Source organism: Protopterus annectens, chromosome 1.part0, assembly GCF_019279795.1.
Source record: "Protopterus annectens isolate FY-2018-M chromosome 1.part0, PAN1.0, whole genome shotgun sequence".
NCBI lineage: Eukaryota > Metazoa > Chordata > Ceratodontiformes > Protopteridae > Protopterus > Protopterus annectens.
In genome coordinates, this window is record NC_056725.1 from 1850329835 (window position 1) to 1850345604 (window position 15770).

The following is a 15770-nucleotide window of genomic DNA, read 5'->3' on the forward strand; positions in this document are numbered from 1 at the left end:
CCTTAGAATTTACAACACGTCTTTGTTTTCAGTGTTCTTAGTATGTTTAAGGACCATTCTGTCAGAGAAAATAAGGAGAACTTAAGAGAATTCTAAGCTTGTATATTCAAGGCAACAGCTAAATGATAAAATGCCATAGCCCAAACATGTAGTAAATATAATTTCGACTGTCTCATGAAAAGGGAGAAATATCTGTCAAATATTTGTATACATGCAAATGAAAACCCAGCTTGTTTAACTATTTTCTGGTGTAAACAAAATGGCCAGGAGTCAGAGTCAAGCCTAGCCACAAGCAGTAAGGCTGAGGCAAAAATGGTCTGTTAGCTCAATTGCAGAAACAAGCAATTCAGAGGCACATTAGCAATAATGAGGAATGACCTCATTATCAGCTAATCTGCATGTCTCTGAATCACTTAGTGATAACTACAATCGCCAAAAGGCCCTTTTCTGCTGCTCTTGCTGTAGTTACTGCTGATGACAGATGCATTGCATTACCACAAGCAAGCCCTCTCATTTATTCCCCCAAACACAGTCTAAGTGCACAAACACACAAACATAGACACAGGCACACACACACACACACACACACACACACACACACATACACGCACACATACACACACACACACACACACACACACACACACACACACACACACACACACACACACACACACACACAGAGATGCACAGACACCCACACATACGACCATGAGTCTTACATATCCCGGGGTTTACAGATCATCCCTGATGTTGCCTCTTACCTTTACCCATCCCTTGTCACTCATGTACAATTACAGTCATTCAGTAATGGCTGTCATTAGAGTTTAATTTTTCTTACTTTTCAGAAAAAGCATCATGATGGAAGAGCTGTTGGTTTGTTAGCTTTTTGTATGGAATAGAGCAATATTGATACAGACTCTCAGGTAACATCTAGTTCACCCCCAGGCTTTGTTCTAAAGTCTTGACCATGGCCGCCGTAGATTACAGACCCCTACAGTAAGTCAGTAATGACAGACATTAGAGTTCTGTTCTTCATACTGTTCATTAAATACATCTGTATTAGATGGGTAGTGTAGCTAGGGTAGAGAAGGGGCAGCCACCCAAGTTGCAAGATGTTAATGGGTGCAAATGCAGTACTGGCATTCATTTCTGGACTGGCATTTCTGAATGCTAGTATGGAAATGAATTCCAATACTGCTTCTGTTGTAAAAATTGAAGCTCTTGCTTCAGTACTTCATGTTTTGTCTTAAGCAGGCACAAAGGACCTGATGCTCTACTCTAAAAACAGAAGTGAGGACTTTTTCGCTTTTTTTTTTCTTCTTCAAGTTAGAGCCGAAGGACTCCAGGGCATGACACCAGGCACTAGATAAGCCAGCTATGGCTCTGATCTTCTAATCTCCTCATCATGTACCTCTAATATGACTGCACCCAATGAAGCAAAGGGTGAAAGTAAGCTTTTGGTTGAGTTAATTACTGCAGCTGACAGTAAGGATTTATGCAGCAAATTGGTTCTATCAGTAGCTCGGCTACCATAAACAGCAGGCCACAGGCATTTCCAGAGGAAAGGTACATTGCTATTTACCATATATCAGTCCCTCCAGAATGCCTCTTTCTTTTTGTAGTAGGACAAAGGAACCACCTACCATGTTGCTTCACCCCTTCTTGGTAAGCATTACAGTAGGGCTGACTAGGAATCAGAAACCATTACCACCAACGATGAAAAGAGTTTATCACTGGTTGTAACTTTTCTGAATCCTGGCCTGTGTGTGCACTTTTTAATATGGGCATTTTCATGTAAAATCTGTGACTCCACCGTTATGCTTTAACATTGTATTGACACTATAATAAATGATTACTAAAATGCACCAGCAAAACACATCTATTTTTTTAATTCTGCCTTCTCTTCAGCTGTTACTTAATGCAAACATTATCTACAAAATGTCCTTTCAGTAACCATTTAAAATCAATTATTCTAAAAGGAGGGGTTATGCCCTTTTTCTAGGGTCACTAATCTCCTGAAAGGTAGAACACACTGGGAAGCACTGGAGTATCTGCCCTGCTGAGTATTACTTTTTACTGAAAGCACTGAATTCTGGTTACAAGCTCACTAGTGCATTGAAAAACACATGAAAAATGGATGGTAGTATTTATTTTTTTTCTCAGTAACAGAATACAGCATATAACCAAATGCAGTGTAAAACTATTTTATTTATAAAATCCATACAATTTGCAATTCCAACTAATATCCTATGACTTTAAATTTATTTTCATTCAGATCTGAGGACTGTAGTCACTAAATACTGACACACATTTGAGTTTCAGACTTAAAATCCTTAAAAAATGTATCTTAAAACAAACCCTGCTGCCCTAGCAAGTGTTTAAGTTTATGAGTAATATTTAAAATCTGGCCCTATTTTAGGTCTCTGCCCCCCCCCCCATTTTTTTAAGGTTTGTCCAGATTTCTTGCACTAAGAGGTTAAGAGGTATGATGCCATTTTCTAGAGTTAACTGCTGACATCACAAAGAGAAGATGATTTCAGGAGGCACTGACAGAAGGCATTTGGTGCAAAAAGTGTTTTATAAATGTGGGAAACACATTATCAAGATTATTTCAGGTGACCACTTTATCCTTGCTTCCTGTTTTATACAGCATAAAATATCTCAACAATTTTGTTCAGTTGGTTGTTAATTCCTGCATAAAGGCCAAAGGCGATTCAGAACACAGACTCCTCAATGAATGTAAACACCCTGGGGACCCAACCAAGTACAATATTTAGTAGAAATAAATATTGTTAACTTAGAGCCCCCTGTAGGCTAGACAAAGTTTACCCCACATATATCTGTAACTGACTGAAAAGAGTCCTAAACTTTACAATTAGATGAGTATGACTTATCTCTATCAGTAATGATACACCTTGTAAATTTTTATTGAATACCTTCTAAAACCAGGAGATCAAATTTCTTTTAGTAGCAAAACAACATGTACTCAGCGATGGCTTGAAGATATGTTATGAACAACCTCAAAAGACAGTATTTCTGGTTGTGAAGTTTTTATAATTAAGACAATAACTTTCAAAGTTTTAGCTTTAATTTTAAGACATTAATACTGAACTTAAAATGACTATATAAGATAATAATTAAAACCTTATATTCTGTCAACTTCTGGGGACCTAAGTTTATCTGATAGCCAACCGTTGATTTCCCAAAATGAAAAGCAGTATATTTATCCTTATTAACTTTTAGTCCAGTTAAATCTAACCATTCAACCATCAAAGCCATGTAAGTGCTGAAGTGGTCAGTATTTTTATTTTATTTGTTTATTTTACATTTGTTAACCGGGAGAGTCTGACTGGATACATGTCCATTTTCAGCGGAGGCCTGGGGAGAAAAGCTCCAGGTACATAACAGACATATGAACATTGTTAATGCAAAAAAGGAAGATAGTTGAGTTCTAAATACAATATAAAGATACATCACATCTTGGGAAAAAAATAACAGCAGCATATAAAAAAAACATAGGTCAGTTACAAAGGCGAGGCACCTTGTTAAAAAGCGGTTAAGGATAGTGAGGTAAGAGAAGGGTAAATGATAGTGGTTAATCAGGTTTGGAACAGGGACATTGCCAGAGTGTATTGAGATGGGGTTTAAGCTTTTTTTTGAATTGTAGGAGTGAAGGTTCTGAGGTGAGCATGGTCGGTAGGGAGTTCCACATTTTACCTACAAAGTTTGAGAATAGAGAATCCCCAGCAGAATTATTGGCTTTGGTAGTTAAGATCTTATTGGAGGAGCGTAAAGATTGCAGGTTAATATAGGGGTGAATGATGTTTTTCAGAGCTGGTGTTTTCTCTGGGTAATACAGTATCTGGTGAGCTGTTTTGAGTTGGTTGAAATGGAGTTGGCTGGAAAACTCTAACCACCCTAGTTGCTTCAAGTTAGTGCAGTGGTGAGTTCTAAAGGTGGAATTTGTGGCAAATCTAGCTATGTGATTGTAACAAGAAGCAAGTTTGTTAAGGGTTGTCTTGTTTAGGTTTGTAAAGAGGGGGGAGGCATAGAAAAGAGTTGATAGTAGGTGTGTGCTGGCAATTGTAATTTTAGCGTGAGGAGTGAGAAAGTGTTTTACTTTATAGAGAGAGCCAAGCTTTTTATTGACGGTTTTGATGGTAAGATCCCCACTCGACAGTATCCCCTGTCAGTGTCATAACACAACCTAGTGTTGGCAGAGAGAGAGAGGTAATATGAAAGCACTGAGAAAGTCAGTGTAAGATACTATATTATTTTATTGCAATGAATTAAAATCTTGATTAATATATCCCAAACAGTAACAGTCATACAAACAATGCAACAGTAACCAAAGCAAAAATGAGTGTAACATTTTAAGTGTCATGTGACTCGATATCTAATACTGCTACTAAAGATACATTCTTGCTAGTGGAAGCTAAGCTACAAGGGATATGCTCAACATCCTAGTATGAAGCTATGAATCTATGAACTGAAGCTTGTTAAACTGCAGTCACACAAAGGTTATTCCTGTGACATCAGGATATCATAGCAGAGGGTGCGAGATGCCATTTCGGCCTTCTAACAAGTAAATCAGTGGGTGTGTGAGTAGGTGCTATTTACGGCTTATGTTGCTATTTTACCCAGGACAGCCAAGTGTAATGTATTACTTTCATCCTGTGAGGGATTGCTCAGTCTCTGCTTACATATTGTGATCCTGAAATTGTTTTTTTTTTTTACTCACAAAACAGTTTTTGTTCAAATCTAGTAGGTGTTTCAAAATACATTATAAGATGGATCATTCTTTACTGTTTTAACATCATCATCTTTCGGCTTTTCCCATTAGGGGTCGCCACAGCGGATCATCTCTTTCCATTTCTTCCTATCCTTTGCATCTTGCTCTGTCACACCAATCGCCTGCATGTCTTCTCTCACCACATCCATAAACCTTATCTTAGGCCCTCCTCTTTTCCTCTTACCTGGTAGCTTCATCCTTAGCATCTTTTTTCCAATATACCGATCATCCCTCCTCAGCACATGTCCAAACCAATGCAATCTCGCCTCTCTTGCTTTGTCTCTAAACTGTCCAACATGAGCTGACCCTCTAATATACTGATTCCTAATCCTATCCATCCTAGTCACACCGAGTGCAAATCTTAACATCTTTAACTCTGCCACATCCAGCTCTGACTCCTGCCTTTTTGTCAATGCCACTGTCTCCAACCCATATAACGTAGCTGGTCTCACTACCCTCTTGCAGACCTTCCCTTTCACTCTTACTGGTACTCATCTGTCACAAATCACTCCTGACACTCTTCTCCACCCATTCCACCATGCCTGTACTCTCTTCTTCACCTCTCTTCCACATTCACCATTACTCTGAACTGTTGATCCCAAGTACTTAAACTCGTCCACCTTTACCAACTCTACTCACTGCATCCTCACCATTCCTCTACCCTCCCTCTCATTTACACACATATATTCTGTCTTAGCCCTGCTGACCTTCATTCCTCTGCTCTCTAGAGCATATCTCCACTTCTCCAGAGTCTCCCTGATTCCTACTCTCACTACAGATCACAATGTCATCTGCAAACATCATAGTCCACGGGGCCTCCTGTCTGATCTCATCTGTCAACCTGTCCATCACCACTGCAAATAAGAAAGGACTCAGAGCTGATCCTTGATGTAATCCCACCTCCACATTAAATGGATCTGTCACTCCCACTGCAGTCCTCACCACTGTCACACTACCCTCGTACATATCCTGTACCACTCTTACATACTTCTCTGACACTCTTGACTTCCTCATACAGTACCACAACTCTTCTCTAGGCACCCTGTCATATACTTTCTCCAAGTCTACAAAGACACAATGCAACTCCTTCTGACCTTCTCTGTATTTCTCCAATAACACTCTCAGAGCAAACATCACATCTGTAGTGCTCTTTCCTGGCATGAAACCATACTGCTGATCACTAATCATCACCTCCCTTCTTAACCTAGCTTCCACTACTCTTTTCCATAACTTCAAGCTGTGACTGATCAATTTTATCCCTCTGAAGTTACTGCAGCTCTGCACATCACCCTTATTCTTAAAGATAGGTACCAAAACACTTTTTCTCCACTCCTCAGGCATCCTCTGACTTTCAAAATTTCATTAAACAATCTAGTTAAAAATTCCACTGCCATTTCTCCCAAGCACCTCCTTGCTTCCATTGGGATGTCATCTGGGCCAACAGCCTTTCCATTCGTCATCCTCTTCATAGCTGTCCTTACTTCCTCCTTGCTAATCTGTTTCACTTCATGATTCACTATCCGCACATCATCCAACCTTCTCTCCCTCTCATTCTCTTCATTCATCAGCCTCTCAAAATACTCTTTCCATCTACTCAACACACTCTCCTCTCTTGTGAGTACGTTTCCCTCACTATCCTTTATTACCCTTACTTGCTGCACATCTTTCCCAGCTCTGTCCCTCTGTCAAGCCAATCAGTACAGGTCCTCTTCTCCCTCTTTAGTGTCCAGTCTCTCATACAACTCTCCATACGCCTTATCCTTAGCTTTCACCACCTCTCTCTTTGCCATGTGCCTCATCTCCTTATACCCATGTCTACTTTCTTCATCTCTTTGACAATCCCACTTCTTCTTCGCCAGCCTCTTCCTCTGTATACTCTCCTGTACTTCCTCATTCCACCACCAGGTCTCCTTGTCCTCCTTCCTCTGTCCAGATGTCACACCAAGCACCTTTCTAGCAGTCTCCCTTACTAGTTCTGCTGCAGTTATCCAGCTATTCGGTAACTCTCCACTGCCTCCCAGTGCCTCTCTTAACTCTTCCCTAAACTCCACTTCACAATCACCCTTTTTTAACTTGCACCATTTAATCCTTGGCACTTCTTTCACATGCCTCCTCCTCTTCTTGATCACCAACGTCATCCTACAGACCACCATTCTATGCTGCTTAACTACACTTTCACCTGCCACCACTTTACAGTCTCCAATCTCCTTCAGACTGGCCCTCCTACATAGGATACGTACCTCTGAAATCCTTTGCAGTACCTTTGGGTTTTGTGCAGAGCAAGAATCTGTTTATTGTCTCACCTTTGTAAATTCTGACCAAAGTGTCTGGGGAAGGTTGCTTCACTGGCAGACAGTTATGTGATGGGTAAACCTCATGGTAACATTATTAAAAATTAAAGACAGAGCCACAACAGAATGATGACTCTTACTTTCATGCCATGCTTCAACGTTATATTGCTTCATGCTCAGTGCCCCTTGCTATCTGTTACAAATCATCAATAGTGCCCATTCATCTTCCAAAGTGGAAGTAAAATTTACAGTTTTTACCTTTGTGCCTCAGTGCCAGTTATGTTAGAATTAATGTGCTAAAATGCCCTTTCAGTAAGCCAATAAATAGTATATTTATGTAAGTTAAGTATGTCTAAATCAACATGACAAATGTTATCAAGCTACTCCTATGTTTTAAGTGTATACTCAAATATTCCAAAATGTTAGTTTGTGACTTTAAAAGATCAGTGAAGCAAAACCCTGGAAATATGAAGAAAACCTACAGATGCATGTCTCTGCTTTCAGCATCAGCTATTTAGTTTTATATACATACATATATATATATATATATATATATATATATATATATATATATATATATATATATGGGTCTACCTGTTATTATTGAAAACCCACTTCACCGAGCTTCTACTACCATATTAAATAAAATGTCAACAGCTCATTTTAATAAGGTTCCCATACCTTCTCTGAATTTCCAGTATCCCCATACTAATAGAAGTTGCAGTGGCATAATTCTGAATAGTAATCCATTATCTGTGGAGGTCTGAAATCAGCAGTAGCAGGATAATTCCCTTCCATATTATACACAATAATGATAATGTCACTGAAAAACATTCATCTGAAGCTTCAGCTTACTTTTTCAGGTCATTGTATCCAAACTGGAAATCCTTCTGCAGTATGGTACCTGTGATAACCATACCCTGGTGACCTGGTCCATATGAACATCTTTTAATAAAACACTGTAGCAAGTTTTCCCAGTCAGTGAAAAACAACTATAAATTTCACATTCACAAATCTAAATCTCCTGGTCTTCATGAAGAGACTAATACCCAACAGGAGTGCTAAGTCAGCAAAGTAGCTGCCAAGTCTGAATTTAGTAAGAGAATCACATTAGTGGCTGCCTGCTCATCAAACATGCTGAAACAAATGGCCATGGAAAACAAGAAATGTTCTAATACCTGAAATCTACAATGAAGCTACTGAGCAAAAGTGGAAGGAGAAGAAAAGGCATAAGTGATAATGCTGCTCCAACACTGCCTGGTTTAGTCAGACCTAGGCTTATCCAATTATCACAGGTGTCATAGAAATCCTAGCAAGTTCAAAGCTACTAAGTCTTGTGGCCATTAAATCTTACCAGTTCCCACCCTGTACTGAACCTCCCCTCTCAAATGAGGTTATGCCAGTCAAGCTCAGGGTAAATTGATGAATACGCATCTAGTTATCCAGGTTCCATTTGAAGGAAGATAATGTGCCACAATTCAGGAGGAGCTTGTTTCAGACATTGAATAATGCTGATACTACTGACTGCTGTAACCAGTGCTGACAGCACACTGCTATAACCCACCATTGCTGATATTACTGGTTGTTATGATTGAGGTGTTGGCACTACTAATGGCTAGTGTTAAGCCAAGGTGTTATCACTACTACTGACCACTGTAAACCATAGTGCTGTCAATACTGTCCACAATGGTATCTGGAGCTGTTATAACTGACTTCAGGACTGGCATGCTTATGAACAACAGGTTTGACATCCATGCCACATTTCCTTGTACTGAAACTTGTATTCCCTGTCCAAGATTGTGTGTGTGTGTGTGTGTGTCTGTGCATGTGTCTGTGCATTTGTGTTTGGGGGGGGGGGGTGATCATCACAGATGTAAGCATGACTGCTGTACCCTGTCTCATCTACATTTTGTATTTTGCATTCTGTGTATAGTATTTGACAGTCTCTTCATTGTTTAAAGTTCACTAAGACTTATATGATACATCTCCAGTATGCTGCACAAACAGAAATAAATGGCAAACAGTATATACAAACAATTCCCAAAGAAGAACTTCTGCATTTTTGTTTTTACATTGCTTTTTCACTTCCCATAGAAGACACTTTGTTAGAACCTAGTCTATTATTCTACCTAGCTGGGTATTAAAACTTCTTCCCTTCCTTGGTAGATGAATTAGCTGGCTTTCTGAAACTGGACCACTGAACAAATAAACAGGCTAATTATCAATAATCTCATTTTACTTACTTCTGAAACAAAAATGGTTACACTTAACCTGGGACCATACTGCCAGGTCCTGTCTGACCTACCTGACCACCAGTACCTAATGATGCTTATGATGAGTACCATTCAGCAGGTCAGCCATTGATAAAGTAAAAGCCAGCCTGGAGCCACTGTTCTACAGGAAGGATATAAGAGTTTCATGACATTACTCACCCTAGCCTTACATCATTTTTGAACCTTCATGATCTTTCCAGTTTTGACTTGGGCAGTCTGAATGTCTGCAAACGAGTGCCAAAGTCTATACAACGGAATGTGACATTTATTATAAGGGGCCCTGATTTTCTTCTATCAAGAGAACTCCAGGTTGTGACATATGTACTGAAAGGCTATGATTTTTAGCCCCTACCACTATTTTTCCTTCCTTCACCTAACAGGAAATCATCTAGATAATGAACAGTTCTGAAAAGATAAGCTAGATTTTCCCAAATCCAGTACAAGGCAGTGTTAAATCTCTCAAAAATCAAACATGCCACAGCACAACCCATAGTCATTGTCTAATCAAAAAAAAAAAAAAACTTCTTGTCCAAATGCCTTTCTAATAAATGCCAATCTTCATTCCTTATAGGAAAAAGCCAAAATACTGCCCATGTATCTAACTTTGCTAACCACAAGTATTGCATAGACCTAATCAGATGGACTGCATTATTTAATGATGCATTTTACAACTTCACCTCTGATCTATCAGTGTTGTCATTCACTGAAGCTCCCCTCTAAGTAGGATATGTGATGGATTAGTGTAAAGTTTCCAGGTTTCTTCTTGGGAAACAAACTCAGAGAAGATACTTTATATGAAGAAAAGAGGATGTCAAAGGGAACAACTGTCTTATCTGCCTGTACTTCCTTGTCTAATAACCACTACATAATGTCTTCTTTGTCCTGCACTGATTGCAGATTCTTGCAAATTCTACTCTCTAAATTAGGATCAGTCAACATGCTATTTCCTGCCCAAAATATCTTATCAACAAGTGCTTCTGTGCCCTTACTTTTGCTATCTTTTACACTCTGTACTCTATTCCTTCACTATTTAACTCTCCTCTTCTTCTTCTGAACTTACATTAACCATCCCTTCCTATTGTCATCTGTACTGTGTACTCTATTATTATTATTACTGTTGATGATTAATTGCTTTCTGCATGCAACATTTGGCTTGTATTTATAACACCTGTTTTAAACTTGTTTCTCTAGTGTCATTTATAAGTCTCTGGACTGAGACCGCAATAGGTCTATTTGGATCAGTGCTCTACCTCGTTTATCAAATTCAATAAATAAATAAAGAAACTTTACCCTTAACTAAGGTACAGACCTCAGAACTGCTCAGCTGAGTCACTGTAAAACCCCTTCTGCTCTCCAAACCCCCTGTCCTAAGAGCTGGCCAATGTAACTGCCCCTGCCTTGGCAGTCCATAACTGGTTCCCTAAAATCCAGTGTAATCCAGCCTGGTACACTAGGGCATTGGGTGTGGGACCCCACAATGAGAACATACGTGACCGAAATGATAAGCTAACCAATTGTGTCTACCTGTTTAAAATACCCTGCAAGGTCTTACATCCCCTCTGATCGTGCTTTGGCATTGCCATCTATCTAACATCACTCTTAATTAAGTGCCTCAGTGCCTGGTTTCCCACTTCAATGAGTCATCTACCACCTTAAACTTGTGAAAGTATTGATTATACCACAATCATGCTAACCTCCCCATATTTTTTGCACCTGTTGAATAGCCAATGGAGGAAACATTTGTTGCAGCACATATTCTGCTATCTCTACCATCAAATAAAACCCAAAATCCAATTATCTCAGGATTTTGCCCAGGACCTGGTGGGTCTTTGTTTGCTCAATGATGCAATGATCATCATGAGGCACATAGCCTTAGGGTGATTGCTATGGTCCACAAGTTATCTTACAAATGAAAAATGCCCAAGTATTCACCTCACCAAATTTTCTCCTTTACAGTTTGAGGATATGGCCTATAGTATAACTTCCCTGCAGGGTACTACTCCCAACCTGCTGAACTCCTAGCAAAACAGCACTACTGCCTCCTCTTGGTTCCAGATGATGCTAACCCATGTTAAATTAATCCAATGTGATCAAAGTTAGCATGGGAATGCAGGGAGCCACAGAATGCTACACTTCATGACACAGGGCCCATGACACAGGGCCTAAGGAATCCAGAAAGCCTACAATATATTTATCCAAACCCTCCAACCTCATTCTGGACTACTTCTTCACTATGTAGCCAAAACAAATCATTCTTGCCTCTCTTTTGGCTGACAGGGCCTCTTCCATTAAGTCTGCTATCACAGGCTGGATTCCAGAGACCTCATGAAAAACCTTCTGCCTCTTGTCAGTCTACTGTGCTGGTACAGTGTCTAGCCACTTTTTTGTCACTTTCACTTCCCTTGCCTTTTCTGGCCATATTAAGATGCAATCCCAATACTTTGGTGTGCCTCCTCCAAAACAGCCACAGTCCATATCACTATAGCTGCCATCTAACAACAAAACAATCACAGATCAAATGTTTGCAAATCACATCAACTTCCCACATAAAACTAGGGGAAGAAAGTTGCATGTACCCTGAATGACATTTTCTCAAATTTGCAATGATCCATTAGGAACATCCTCAGTAAACAAAGGGTGTGTACAATATAAAAAAGGTGCCCCCTTTTTATTACCTTATTATGTAGTATTAAACTGATCTTCTAGCCACAGTATTCTGTAGTCATGTTAACAACATGAATAGATTGTTAAATCAGTTAGGAGTTTTTTTGGGTTTTTTTTTTTTTTTTTTTTTAATAAGCAGAGCCCTGATCATAATCTAAAGACACTGCACTAACAAAGTATCTGCTTCAGACTAGACTCAAACCAAGACCATCTAGATCCTAAGTCCACATGATTTACCATTCATTTATTGAAGCAGCTGGATTCCAGTTTATAACAGCTAATAGTGGATGAGCCCATATTATTATTATTTGCGTTTTCTTTCCGTTTTACTTGTTCTTTGACCTCATGTTTTCCAAAATTCGTAACTGCTGCTATATAAATGTATTTCCAATATATCAAACTTACCATGTTATTGCTTATAGGTTCATAGGTTATTACTAAGCATTTGATTGAGAAGATCATTTGTAGCCTAGCCACAGCAGTACTTTACTCCCTGTGTACCCATTACATGCTACCCCATTCCTGAAGGAACTGTGGGAAGAGACTGGGCTATATCAGGGCATATTTACAGTTACCAATCCATTTGTCCAGGTTGCTTTTGAAGACAGTGAGGGAAATACTTTATTTAAAATAGAATGGAAGACTGTTCCATTGCAGACTTTTTGTGTGAGCAATATATATGACCAGCAGGTTGTATTACAGTGAAGTTTGAAGTATTTTGTGCAGGCTCGGTATTTTCAGCTTTGCAAACATAAAAGAGATGACTCAGGACAGGGTCATGTGAGGTCTTTTGACTCAGGATGGGGTTATTTGAAGACTTTTATTCTAGATTAAGATCAACCCTGATGAATATGTTTGAGACAGAGAACACGGATTGGTTTTAAAGCATTCTGCACAGGTTCATTATCTTCTCTGTAAGGAAAAGTTGGGGTGTCGAGTTAAATCAAGTGGTCGAGAGATACAAGTTAAAGGGAACAAGTTATTCAATAATGCATCTAGTGGGAGATGAGTAAAGTGGCATGATAACATCCTTGGACTTAGAAGATGGACTCTTAGTAATTAACTTGACTAGATAGAAGAATGTTCTAACAACCATGAATATCTATGTCGACAACAGTGCCTAGCACTCTGACTGTGTCAGTTTTAAGTGGATACCATTTATACTTTAGCAGCATGGGTGCTCCTGGCTTCCATAGTCTTTGCAACATTTATCTGTGCACGTCAGGCCTTCCTGATGAACATGGGAGTCCTTCACAGACTTTATGATGGCACCAAGTTTGCAAGTATCAACAAACTTGGTAAATCAGAGGCCCTAATATTTGAGTTGATGTCCAAGAAATATTTGCCAAATAGGAGCAGCCTGGGAAAAAGTGGGCTGATGATGATGAGGAGGAGCAACCCAAAAACTGAGCCTTAAGGAAACACTAATGGCGAAAGGCCTTTTTGGAAGACATAGTGCTTGAGTGTGGAATACTGTCAAAGGCCTTATTAAGAAGGTCAAGGAACACTGTATGTGCGCAGCTTTGCCTTTGTCCAAGGCTTCTGTGACTTTTTCAAAGAAGTCAGCCAGGTTAGCAGAAAAGACCTACCCTTCATGAATTCAATTTAATGTCAAAGTTTATTAGGTCTGTGACACTGCCAGCCCAGCTATCTGGAAGTTTGTGAACAATTCTGTGTCATTTGTAAATAGTGATATGATTTATACAGAACTATATGTTATGTACTGAGCTTCAAGAATGTAACCACAGCATACCCTGCTGGAACATAGATGTTTAACTTGCAAAACTTCAAGAAAATAAGTTGAAATTAACTTGTTTTACGATTGTGTTATAAAAGTTAGTTTCAATGCAGCAAGGAGACAGGATATCTAGAACTAGGGTGCCTTCTGCATTGTTTTGTAGGTGTTTTATTGTTTTATAACTTTCGAGATCTGCAAAGTTCTGAGAGATATTGTTTTATAACTTTCAAGATCTGCAAGGTTCTGAGAGATATTTTTAACACACAAATGTTAAATTCTGTTAAGTTTCTGTTTAGCCTGGGAACTGAAGTCAGGTGACAAAGAGTGATGTCATCTAAGCTAACCCAGCAGTGATATTTGATATTGATTTAAGAACTCTCTCAGAGAGAGACTGGGCATTTTGTATTTTGTCTTTGACTTGGAAACATCCATTCATCATAAGCATCATCTGCACTTGCCTGGCTGTAAGTAAGATTTAGGGCATAGTACCTCATTTACATATAGATAGGAATATAGTAAAGATTAGTTTAGATGCTTTCTGCATTTATTTGAGACTGTCCTGTGATTTTGAACTCTGAAGTAACTGTGTTGGATTTACTGAGTATTGTCTTGTTCTTTTATTATTTATTATTAAATATATTTAAATGTATCTTTGTGGCTGATATTTGTGAGACACATTTTCTTAGAGTACTTGCATATGTATCTGGTGACACTGTACGGGCCACTCCTAATTGCCTGGCACTTAATCAAAACTACCATTTGGATAATTAGTAACATTACACAGTAGGATTGGACACACTTTGTTAAGGGTCTAAAGTAGCTGATAAGAGTGGTTGGTGGCAGTGATAACTACCTTATAGTCTGGGTATAAGGGGGCATAGCTAGAAAACCTGTGCCAGCCTTTCCCAGGTGTGTGTGTGTGTGTGTGTGTGTGTGTGTGTGTGTGTGTGTGTGTGTGTGTGTGTGTGTGTGTGTGTGTGTGTGTGTGTGTGTGTGTGTGTGTGTGTGTGTGTGCGCGCACGCGTGTGTGTTTGTATATAAATCAAATCTCAAAGTATGTATTTGTCAGCTACCTGGGCAGGGACACAAAGCACTGGTTGGACAGAGAGGGTGCTGAAGGTTTTGGCTTGACCACTCAGATGAGATGTCAACCCTATAGTTGTGCCAGTGGGGTGTGTTATTGAAGATCTGGGGAAAGAGGCAGAAACCAGCCCCAGAATGACTATGATCTCTGTGTGCTCTTGTCATCCTGCCAATGTGTGCATCCCCTAACTGTTGCCAGTGGTGAGGATTGAGGCTCTTTGATTACTGGGCCAGTGCAGGGATGTCATAAGGTCAATAATAGTGGGCTCCATTCTTTTGCAATTAAGGCTTGTGGGTATGTGGTTGCTGGGATGGGTTGTGGGACCGTCCTTGTAAAGGGGATGACCACAGTTGTTTTATATGCCTCAGATAGAAAGCAGGATGAGAGACAGAGGTTATGCAGACTGTGTTGTAGGTCAGTAAGGCAGAGCTTCAAAATGGCAAGAAAGGATCCCAGCACATTATCAAGGCCATGGATGTAGCAGTTTTCACCTCTTCGAGAGCCTTGAGGACTTGCTCTGAGGAGATTCCTTGGGGGGAAGGCCTCCAAGGAGTCAAGGATATGAAGACAAGAAAGAGACAAGTGGAAAATGTTTGCACTGAAGTCATGTCTTTATTTACCATCTCTCAACAGTGCTCTGTATTACTTTTGAATTTCCTAATATATCTGAAGGAAGACTTGTGGTTGCCTTTGACAGATATGGTGATTTTGAGTTCATATTTAGCCTTGGAAGATCTGATTTGGTGGTTTATAAGATCTTTGTTTAGTTTCCTGAATTTAACTGGAAGGTTTGCTGTTTTCAGTTTGTTTCTTAGGGAGAGTAGTTTTTATTTTCATTTTGTTATATAACTTGTTAATGTTGGGATTCCACCAAGGAGGTTTATTTCTAACCTTGGCACTGTATTTTTTTATAAATAAGAACTGA

General features: G+C 39.4%; 1 protein-coding gene across 1 annotated transcript in view; it reads left to right on the forward strand.

Annotated features, from left to right (window-relative positions):
• Window positions 1-15770, forward strand: part of FYB1 (FYN binding protein 1) — a 2052110-nt gene that overhangs the window by 946407 nt on the left and 1089933 nt on the right. The window lies entirely within an intron of this gene.